This window comes from Gallus gallus, chromosome 3, assembly GCF_016699485.2.
Source record: "Gallus gallus isolate bGalGal1 chromosome 3, bGalGal1.mat.broiler.GRCg7b, whole genome shotgun sequence".
In the NCBI taxonomy this organism is placed as follows: Eukaryota; Metazoa; Chordata; class Aves; order Galliformes; family Phasianidae; genus Gallus; species Gallus gallus.
In genome coordinates this window covers 415,834-426,856 of record NC_052534.1, presented here as the reverse complement: position 1 = coordinate 426,856, position 11,023 = coordinate 415,834, and positions in this window count along the sequence as shown.

The following is an 11,023-nucleotide window of genomic DNA, read 5'->3' as shown; positions in this document are numbered from 1 at the left end:
ATCTCAGCCCCAAATACCACACTGTCATCATTATAGAGGTTGAGATGGCACATGGCAGCAGCAAAGTTACTGCTTAGGTAATGCAAATGTGGGTGTTCCCCCAGCGGGTGGCAATATGATGTTACAGAAAACACATGTGCAGCTACTCATAAATTGCAGTTTTCATCAGCAGTTCTACTTGTAGATAATTCCTGCCCTCAGTTGATGCTTCCCCCACAAAAAAAGTAGGAAAGCAGAATACAGTGGTGATATTTTGTGGTCCTCAGACAAATGCTGCTCTCCCTAGTAACAGTCCTCCTGGTATTGGAAATCTTTATTTCTTCTAATTATATTGCAAATAAATTAAATGATCGCGTTATACCATAGTATGTTTTTGTAGGGAAGTCTTGGTTAGCTCTTAGCACATATTAGACCTGATCTGCGCTTTACTCTTTTATGAGCACAATTAACTGCAAACACCTTGTCATAAACATTTTAAAAGGTCAACAGATTGCAACAATTTTGCTAAAGAGATAAATGGTCAAATAAAACATTGAATTGTTAATTCCCAGGTGACAAAAAGCTGCATGAGTCAGATCAATAAGAAGACACAGAGTGAATTCTGGGATAAAGGGCGGGTCAACCTTGAAGCGTTAATAACTCGCTCCTGTTGTTCTGCTCTGGCACATCATGTGTTCTAGCAGGTAAATGAGCTGCTAATAGCAAAGTAGTGCCCACAGACTCACAGAAGTAAAAGTGGGCGTCAGAGATTATTGAAATGGGAAAAATAAATTAAAAAAAAAAAAAAAAGAAAGAAAGGACTTAGCTCTGTTAACACCAGGAAAAACAATGAGTTTATAGCAGACAGGTAAGAGCACAATCTTCCTACTATTTCTAATCTAACGTGTTAGTCAACTGCTGGGTAGGGCGTATGCTTTCTCTTTCTCTCTTTCCAGATTTTCTCCTTTCAACCTTAATCTTAATGCTGGGCTTTTATTAAACAGTGTCTGTTGAAAACATACTGCTTTACTTAAGAGAATTTTAGGAAATGGTTGTATTAGGCAACAAATGAGTGTGCTGACATGATGTTCAGGTGGTCTGTACTGTCAGAGATGTTGTTACGGAATTAGAACGATGTGTATCAGCTTAAAATCTGCCCCACAGAATACACCAGTGTTTGTGGAAGGTCAGACAGAGAAATTAGCATCCTTGACAGATATATGCTCATCTAAGAGGCAGATTCCTTTTGGTGTTTCTATAGCAGATGACGCTGCCACCCTTGTGCTCAGCATTCCTGTCAGCTGGAAACAGTATTTTATAAGTTAGTCCTCCTTTTTCTGGGGAACTCATGCCTTCCTGTCACTTAACTGGCCATTCAAATCAAAATGCAAGTTGGAAATTGAGAATGTGCCACTGACAATTGAAATGTGAAAATTTGGATAAGAGCATCATCAAGTCAGAATACTGGGCATGAAGGAGGGACTTACAGAATCCTGCAGGTGACTCTCTGTTTTCTATAACTCACCCCACGCGATATGATATTAACTGGATTACAGTAAAAGTCCTACAAAACAGATTTTGCTGTTAAAACTCCCCCCCATCCCATTTTGTGACTACCTTTAGATGAGATGACTGTTTGCTTTTTTTTCAAATTGTTAAAATTTCCCTTCTGTCTTATTCATAAAATTCCTACATAGAGCAGCTAAATGCCAAATATGTCACTTGGAACTGTTTATTGAATGACTGTGGCCAGAAGCTGGCTCTTATTCACCCGTGAGGTAGAATGGGCTCCTATTTTCACTTTATTCTTGGGAACAAAGTGAGGAGAATCTGAGGCCATTGGAAAGAGACCACCTGAAGAACTCTTCCCTAAAGCAACTCTATTTTTTCAGACCTTTACAGGGAAGAATACAAAATTTGCAGCCTACGTGCCAAGAAAATCGGCTTACCATTATTTAATTAAGGATATCTTGGAATAAAAGACAGACTTTTCAAAGAAGACTATGAAACTTACAGAACTAAAAATGAAAAAAACATGTAAAGTCCATCAGGAATCGGTAGCTTCTCATACTTAAAGAAAAATATCTACCACCATTATGGGAAGGTCTGAGGAACTCAAAACAAAGCAAAGCATTAGTTACTGGTATAAAATATAGACAGCAACGTCTATATTGATCCCACTGGACACTTGAAGCCAAATGAACATTTGAAAGGTCAGTAATTTTACTTGTGCCAAATTGGATGTTTGTCATTTGTATCAGACCGGAAGGCAAATATCTGAGTAAATTCATACGTAAATTTGATTACCCCATAGCTCTAACAGCAATCTTATGTCATCTGACATGAAAAATGAAGAGAAAGCACATAATCCCATATAGCATGCTGATCTAAGGGTTGCACATAGCATAGAAATACATTACATGGCAAATGCCTATTTTTGCAAGCTTTATAAATGCCACAAAAACATGTCTTCCTCTGACAGCAAATTTTAAGGTTCTGTTGGCTACTCATTAAATGATTTTACAGATGGAGATAAACCCTATTCTTTTAGTGCACTTCAGAAATATCTGTTGGGTCTTAGGCAGACTGTAATTTAAATGGATTTATTTTTAATTGGTTTTAATATTTAAACAAAAAATTGACTCAATCAGTTTCCTAGTCAACTCTGAAGCGTGATTTTAGCTTTAAGAAGAGAAAGGCACAGAACTGTATTTTTGCAAAAAGAAAAAAATATATATTTCCACTTAGTGTCTTCTAAAGACATCACTTGATACATACAGCACGAGGCCTCAAGGCTCGATCAATCAATGGCAGTTATGCCACTAAAATTAATGGCTACAGGACGTGACTCAGGTGAGATTTTCTTTTCCTGGAGTATTTAAAATTTAGAGAGTAGCCTGAGAGATTTCTACAACACAGATATAATGGTAATAAATAACAATCACTAAATGGATCTGTCCAATATGGCAGAGGAAACAACGGTAAAATAGTTCAAGCAGATGTTAAGGCGGTATCTCTCGTGATGAAATCAGCTGACATCCTCAGAATACACATGAACGGTACAAAGGACATGAACTGACATCCTACCCTTCTGCAACCCCTCAGGGTTTATAGCACTTCTGCAAAATTTCTGGTGACTTCCAGCCCCATTCTTCCACAACCCAGGTACCTGGAAGCTGCCCCGATCCACTTTTATTTCCACAGCCATCATCTCCTACACCACTCCTCTTTAGGAAGGTGGAAAAAAAAGATTGATGCAAAACTATACACTGGCACCTATTGGAATCTGTGTGACAAACTGCACCCATCCTTCAGGGAAACACAAAACAGACAGTGACTACCGCATGGACCTTCCTTTGTCCGTGACACCTAGGAAAGGAAAGCGTTCAACACTGGCAGCCTAGGGGTTAGCAGGACACGAGAGCCCCCGGCAATGCTTCCCTCCACTGCAAAATTACAGCTATGCTTCGCTGCCTTTCGCTGCACCCCAGGGTACAGGAAAACAAAAAGTCCAACATCGCCTCTGCTCTTTTGTTGCTGTGATTGTAAAGATACCCATGTTATGGTCCACAGATTTCTGGCTAGCGTGAAGATCACACTCTGACAGGCCTACAAAGAAAGAGTAAAAGATTTTTTTAGGCTTCCTCCAATGCGATTAAGTACAGGTTGCTATCAAAGAAAGTCCATTACGGTGATAGTCTGCAGGGCTACCTCTGAACCCCTACCTACAATTGAGCTCTGGTTAGCTATCATTAATATTTCAATTTCATCACTTGCTGCTAATTTCGTTTGTTGGGCTACATGACATCAAAAGCATATAAACGAGGTGCTTTGACACCCTACAACCGTCCAGTACCACACTTTGCTGCTGCTGTTTGCTTTATTTAGCTATGCACACCTGGTTTCCCTGGAGCCCTCACTTCCACAAGAAGCATGCACACGAGCCTTTTCTTTGCAGGCTCACTCGCTCTCTGACACCCAGTCTGACTGTCGGGCCCACCGTTTGAGCCAGGAAGCTTGTAACATATCAATAGTGGCACAGAAAGTTTCCTCACATAACAGAAGACAGAACAAGCCGTTTTTAAAATCACAGCTTCTCACTAATTTTAAAGACAATATAATTTACATCACTTGAGATATGCCATGAAATAATCTGTTTTGCACGATGTTCTTTTAACCAATACACACCACTGACATAACTAAAGTGCCCTTGGTCTGCCCAGAGAGGAAAGTTAACAGCGTGTGTTATGTGCCTTGTAGTAATCCTAGTGGAGCACGAATGTTAGCTTATTAAAGCAAATCCCATCTACTAAATACCCACAAAGAACTCGATAGCCCTGACCGACTGCTATAGTGGTTTTAATGCCTCAAAATTCTAACACCGGTTTTTACAAACTGAATAATGTGATAGCCCCACAGGATAGCAGCTTAACCAGAAAAGCTCTGCGTTGCACAAATGCAGCCTGAAGTGCAACTAATTCTTGTGCAGTTTTCCTAATTATATCAAACAAACGTGATGTGACCCCGTAACTGCGGTCACGTTAAGGCGAGAGTGCGAACCGCTGTGACAGCGCACGTCCTGTGCCTCCCAGCTCCTCCTGTTCCATTAGCAAGCCCCCGACCTCCCGCGGGACCCCAGCAGCAGCTCCGAGCAGCACAAAGCAGCAGGAGCAGCATGGAGCAGGTGCTGCAGCTCGCTGCTGCCGTGGTGCACAGGGAGGGAGAGCCGTGGCTCTGCTCCCTACCTCTGAATTGCCACGACTTGGAGGAGCCTCGCTCCTCTCGCAGGGCAGCTTTAGGAGTGGATCCTGTGCTTATCAGGGGTTATACTGTTACATAGTTAGACAACCGGTAAGGCTGGAAGAGACACGGCCTAAAGCGCTTCTGTGATTAGACGCAAAGTCCAGCATGCGGTACATTTAATGGAGGCACAGCAAAATGAAATACATAAATGTAAATAAGTTGCCATCCAGTCATGCTGCAATCACAGCACCGCCGTGCTCAGCTCAGACAGCAGTGAGACACAATGGGAAAACACACACTCTGCACCGTATCACTTGTGAAGAATACTGCTTAGCAGTGACGTAACAGCAGCCATCCTGATGGAAAGCATCACCTGTGACTGGCCATTTGTGGTGACACGTTGTTGACCATTTGTATCGTGCTGTCTCCCATCCCTCTCCTTTCTGCTTTCCACGTGTCCTGTCCCCCTCCCTAACACTCAGTGCTCACCACCCTGAGGACAAAGGCATTCAGCTTTGCTTTGTTTCTTGCACTGCCACAGTTCTGTGCCAGGCAGGTCGTTATAGGTGTCTTAAGGAACCTCTAAAAAGCTGTGTTTTCCATACAGCCGTAACAGTCTCCAGTACTTACTGGGCAAGTCATGACATTCCCAAGTGCTCTCATTCAAATCAAATGGAACCATTGGCATCCAAAGTCAACAGCACCCTACAGGTGCAATTACCTGTGCACATGCCCTTAAAGTTGCATTTTTATGTAACCTCTCAATGCAGACTACCTGCTCTGGTCCCCAGAATGCATTTTAATGCCTTTCAGCACAAAACAAGACAAAGTGAGCACAAGCGTGATGAATCCTTCTGATCCTCCAGCCAGCGCACTTGCCAAGGTATTAAGCACAACTGCATGAATATAAAACTGCAACGAGGCCGGAATCAAATGCTCATTAAAATCACACTGCTGACCTTTTAAAATGACAATATAGGAGAGCTGTAGCGAAAAGAAACAGTGAGGGGACAATAATATCGTGTTAGAGCTTTCTCATCTGTGCGACAGTAAGCTATGTGTCTCTTCTGCTAAATAAACACAAGTTGAAAGAATGTGATGTTAGTCAGTAGAGGTATATATAGTAATAATATAATATTGCAAAAGGAAATCCAGGCACGTTGTCTAAGACATGGAAGAGTTGGTGCCTTCTAAAATTCAGACCTTGCACAACAATCCGTGCAGGATTACACACCACTTTATATGGCCCGATCTGAGCACTGCCAGCCCAGGTGGCCCACTGGGCATACACTGCCAGGTCCTGCAAGCAGCACGTCTCCTTTGGCTCCTCAGGCAGTGGGAGGAAAGGGAGAGGTGTACGTCCCCATCATGCAAGGCTATGCCATGCAGGGCTGTGCCACCAGTACAGAGCTAACACAGCCAGCACTGCTCTGCCTGCTCCCAGAGACATGGGCTGTTACGCAGCCAGCTCAGGCACTGACAACGCAAAACAGTTTTCTACTTCTTTCTCCAAACTACAGACAGCCACTTGGGTTCTTAGGAATTTGGTACTGAAATGGTGATTTGTGCTGGTAAGAGGTGTAAATGGTAAGAGGTGTAAACACACCACGCATATGCGGAACCACATTTAGAGAAACAGCTTCTTACACAGCCCTCGGCACTGGCAAGCCAAGCCATTTCGTCTGTTATATTCCTATTTCCGTGTGTCTCAGTGTGTCTGTAATAACACACAGAGCCCTCTGCCTTGGTGAATTGTTAGCAACATGTTAAAGAAACATTCATTTGGGTCTCCAAAGTCCTGGCAAACTTGGACCGAATTCAGAGCAGGTGCCAATTTAGGGCTGAATATAAACTAATGAGACATAAAAATGTCCCTTTGGTCGTTCTTTTATGATGCAGCAGGGGGCCGTTTCTTCTCAGACAGCTCTTCCTATTAAATGTCCATCAGTGAGAAATTTGGAATATCCTCTGAGAGTGTTTCTTTGGGGAGACAGCTGAAACCTCCAAGCTGTGCATCCCTTCAACACTCGTCTTATCCCACAGTTCATCTAACTTAGTTGTTCGGCCCCATCTTTTCAGCTTTGGGCTTCAAATTCTTTCCCACTCCCTGAGGCATGCTATATACTTGTTTTTAAAATCTTGGAGAATACAAAATAATTTGTTCTCCTGCCCAGCGTCTACAGAGTTATTTGGGAACAGCGGGATTTCTTTAAGGCTCCTGATTGAGTTTCTCATTTAAGTGCAGAAAAGCAACTTCTATTCTGCACCCCTCTCAGCAGATTGTAGTAAAAGAGGAGAGGGAAAAAAACAAACAGCAAAGCTCTGACAGATGGTACCCAGCGTTTGACTCATGCTGGGCTCAGCAGGACCTATAGTTTAGAAGGTTAGGACTGTCAAAAAGACTCTGCTTATCAAGTGAGTAACAAAGTGTGGACTGCCAGGCTGTTTCCTATAGAAAACTTGCATTTTACATGTAATTCTCAGCTATCTTTCTGATGCTTCCGAAACTTCTGAGGAGCAGATGCATGCTTTTCTATTTAAGAAGCAGTGGGAAGCTGCCCTGCTGGGAGCAGCCGGCAGCACGGCCGGCCGGGGGCTGAGGGGACCTCCGAGTAAACCAGGGAGCAAGGGCAGGACTCTTCTTCTTCATTCTCCTTCTCTCGCAGTTCATTCTCTCTTCAATCCTTGCCCCAGTCTGAGGACTGCCTTAGCAAAGCGATGTGGCAAAATGCAAGCAAAGGCAGAAGGGTCAGAGCACGAGGCAGCGCTTACCAGGCTTTTCTTTTTAAGTCATTTCCGAGCTCATGCCAGTCAGCATTTATCGCAGCACAGAAGTGTCTGATGTGACTACAAACATTAGTGAGCAGACCTGAAGGCAATCTGAAGTCTGGAGAAGTGCAAATAAGAGGTTAACAGCTTGTACCCCTGTTCACTGGTAAGTCCGGGCTTTTAATTTTGGGGCCAGGGTGGTCGCTGCTACACGTAGTGTTACTGTGGGTAGGTGACAGGCACTGTTATTAATCGTCGCTATAGCACTGTGATTATTCTTTTTCCTCTGCAAAGTAACACCAGTTAATTTGTTTAACAAAAACATTGCTTTAGTCATAAAGTAAACTGGTACCAACAGTTAGCAGCTGCTCTTCAACAGATAGAATTAATGAGAAAGTAATTACACAGCAAAATGCAACCTTTTTATTGCCAGCACTCAAGCTTCTGTCACTGCCTCGTTTGCTTTTTATTTGGGACTGTGAAAAATGAAATGAGTGCAGTGAGTTTACAGAACATAATTAATTCAATGTGGATTCATTGCTCTGCCCAGATTCAGAGCTGCTTTATGAAAGACTAGTTTGGTACTAAGTGGGCAAGGAGCAGGAACTGATGGTGGCAGTGCCAGGCACGCCTAGCAGCGTGGCTGCACACAGCCTGGTAACTCTGGTCAAGCTTCTGCCAGAAAATACAAGTGTGTGGTCAACAGCTCTCTCATTATAATTACTTATTAATTAATACCACGTTGATTATGTTTAAGCTAAAACCAACGTGATGCTCCTGGAGAATATAGCTCAGGGCGCTTTGTAGAGGCAGCCTGTGTTTGGGAATGTTTTACCTGGTTTCTATATTCAAAACTTGCTCTGAGTACAGAGGTGAGCAATGAGGATACTTCTTTCATTCTTTTTCAGTCTTCAGTCTAAGGCAAAAGTTCTGGCCTGAAATGTGGTTTATTTATTCGAGGGCGAAATTATTTCACCTTCCCTCCCTCAAAAAAGGCAGAGGGTCAGCAGCTGAGCATACAACCTGTTGCTTTTCACCTCACCTGATCTCAGATTCCATTCCCCAGTTCAATCCTCCAACAAATTATGTTGGAGAAAAGACATTATCTCTCCAAAACCTCAGTTCTTTTTCTCTCTCACATAATTAGGCCATGACCCCAAGTGAAGGACATCCTTGTGCAATATTTTCCTGAAACACACACACACAAATGAGCCATTTTCTCAGCCATCACTACAGGGCACAGAAGGTGTATCCTAACAGAAGCTGTGTTCGCATCCCCTCACTCAGCACAAACCTGAGGACCTACAGCTCAGGGAACAGGCAATCTCCCCTCTGTACTCAGCAGGACTCCCTCAGGCTGTGTCGTGCTGCTCTGCTAAGCACAAGCTGCCCTGAGCCAGGAGTTATTCTCTTGCCCTTTCCACATCCAAGGCAGGTCCCACAGAGGGACTTACCAAAGCATGAGGGGTCATGGCAGGGATAGGCCTGCCAAAGGAGAGGAACTCCCCTCCTTGGGCCTTCCAGGACCTTTTTTTTTTATTACTATTTTTTAAGAGGAATGTGGAACAAATTATTACACTGACCATGATCCTTTGGTTACTCACCAGATTTGCCTTAGCTTAGTCCCGTGGACATACACGTGAACTAGTGATGACTGATTCTCACTGGCACGAGATGTTCACCAAAAGGACTAAGAAACCCAAACCTAAGTGAGTGTCGGTAGCCAAGAAGTGATGTGGAACAGAGAGAGGACAAGCAGAGATCCTTGGCTCCTAAGGATCTGTTGCCAATCTTTGGGAACCTCTGGACCATGAGCAGCAGAACTTTCTCTGCCCTGACCCCACATCTGCCCAGGGCAGAGCTGAGCCCCCAGGCAGCCATGTGCTGCCAACAAGTGCAGCGGGCATGCTGGCCTGGGTCACTTTGGCAGCTTTGACCAAACTGTCTACAAACCGTGACATGAAATAAATCCCATGAAGGAAGGCCTTGACTGCTCCCCTTGTTCTCCAGATACCCAAAAATAGATCAACAAATAAATTATTAACCATGACCCAGAGGGCAAGAGCCTGCCCACCAGGCTGAGAGCTACTTTCACTAAAACCAGGGCCTCCTCTTCCTCGTACACGAGCTGGGGAAGTCCCATCCCACCCAGCACACAGCAGGGCTGCTGCTGCAGAGCGGCTGTCTGAATCCTGACCCCACAGAGCAGCTGCAGGCAGTCCCAAAAAGGACAGAGGTGGATTTACTTGCTGCTCAATCTCTGCAAGCCTTTTATTACCAGCATCACGGGACGTCATTTAAACATTATTTTTATTTATACGTTAATCGAAGTAAATATGCAAACAGCTTCTATAAATTTTATGAAACAGACAGGAGAGGGAGCTCTCTCTTCATCCCACTAGATTATGAATGGATTTTGCTGAACGTATTAAAACCTAACCACACTTTTATTCTATGTCACATGTTACTTCTTGTCCTTCTTTTGTCCTGGGACTGTCTCCTCGTAGCAAACAACTCTGTAACACAAAACATAGCTGTGTACCACAGAACATTTTTTTGGATGAATGCAGTAAGCACATTTTAAAGGCACTTTTAATTTTGGTATAGGAAAAAATGAGGATATAATTCCTATTTACAAAATTCTTCTTCCCTACTTACTGATACATATACAGTCACACAGCATGCTCTGCACATACGTCTGTATCAGAAGCGCACTTCTTTAATATCCAGCTTAAAGTACCAAGTGGTTCTTTTAACTGACCACCATCATTAATATGCTCGCAGATATTTTGTGTTTACCCTGAGATCTGTCACACCAACCTGCAATTTCTGGCAGACCCAAGTGCAGTTTTAAGGTGAATCCCTGCAATATCGAATTCAGAAGAAATACATGCAAGCAAATAAGCCACAGCTAAAATAAGTCCAGGACAAAAGAAAGTCACACTAATCTTACTGCCTGCGTGTTCTCATTGTGTTTATTTGAAGTCTTACTGCAATGTGATCTTCATTCAAAATTCTGAAGAAAAGCAAAAATGGACAGCAAAAATGCTTGTATCAGCATCCAGATATAATGCTAAAAATCAAACTGTGAGTTACATCTGTCTCGTAAAGGCTATATAATAAGATTTACTTAATCCATTTGAAAGGAAAAAAAATGTTTTTGTCCCCCAATTTGTTGCGACATCTGAAAGTTCATGAGGTTACGACCCCTCTTTAAGAAAGCATCTTCCACCACCTGCAAATACCCCAGGAAAGCAGCCTGAAACAATAAAACACGTGCTAGTTAACCGTTACCCGGGCAACGGTTATGCTTCAGCAATGGGAGGTTTCAGCCCCACGGTGGCTTTGTCTAAAGAAGACATGGCCCAGCTGTTACCGAATAACCATTGTTGTAGATCATCGGGAAATAACAGTCAACACGAGCTGAGCCCTGTGGAAGTTTCTATTCTCTTCAGCATCAGAGGTACAGCTGAGTAAAAGGACAGAAAACCAGGCAGTTTACTACGTAACACAAAATACGATAGTAGTAAAG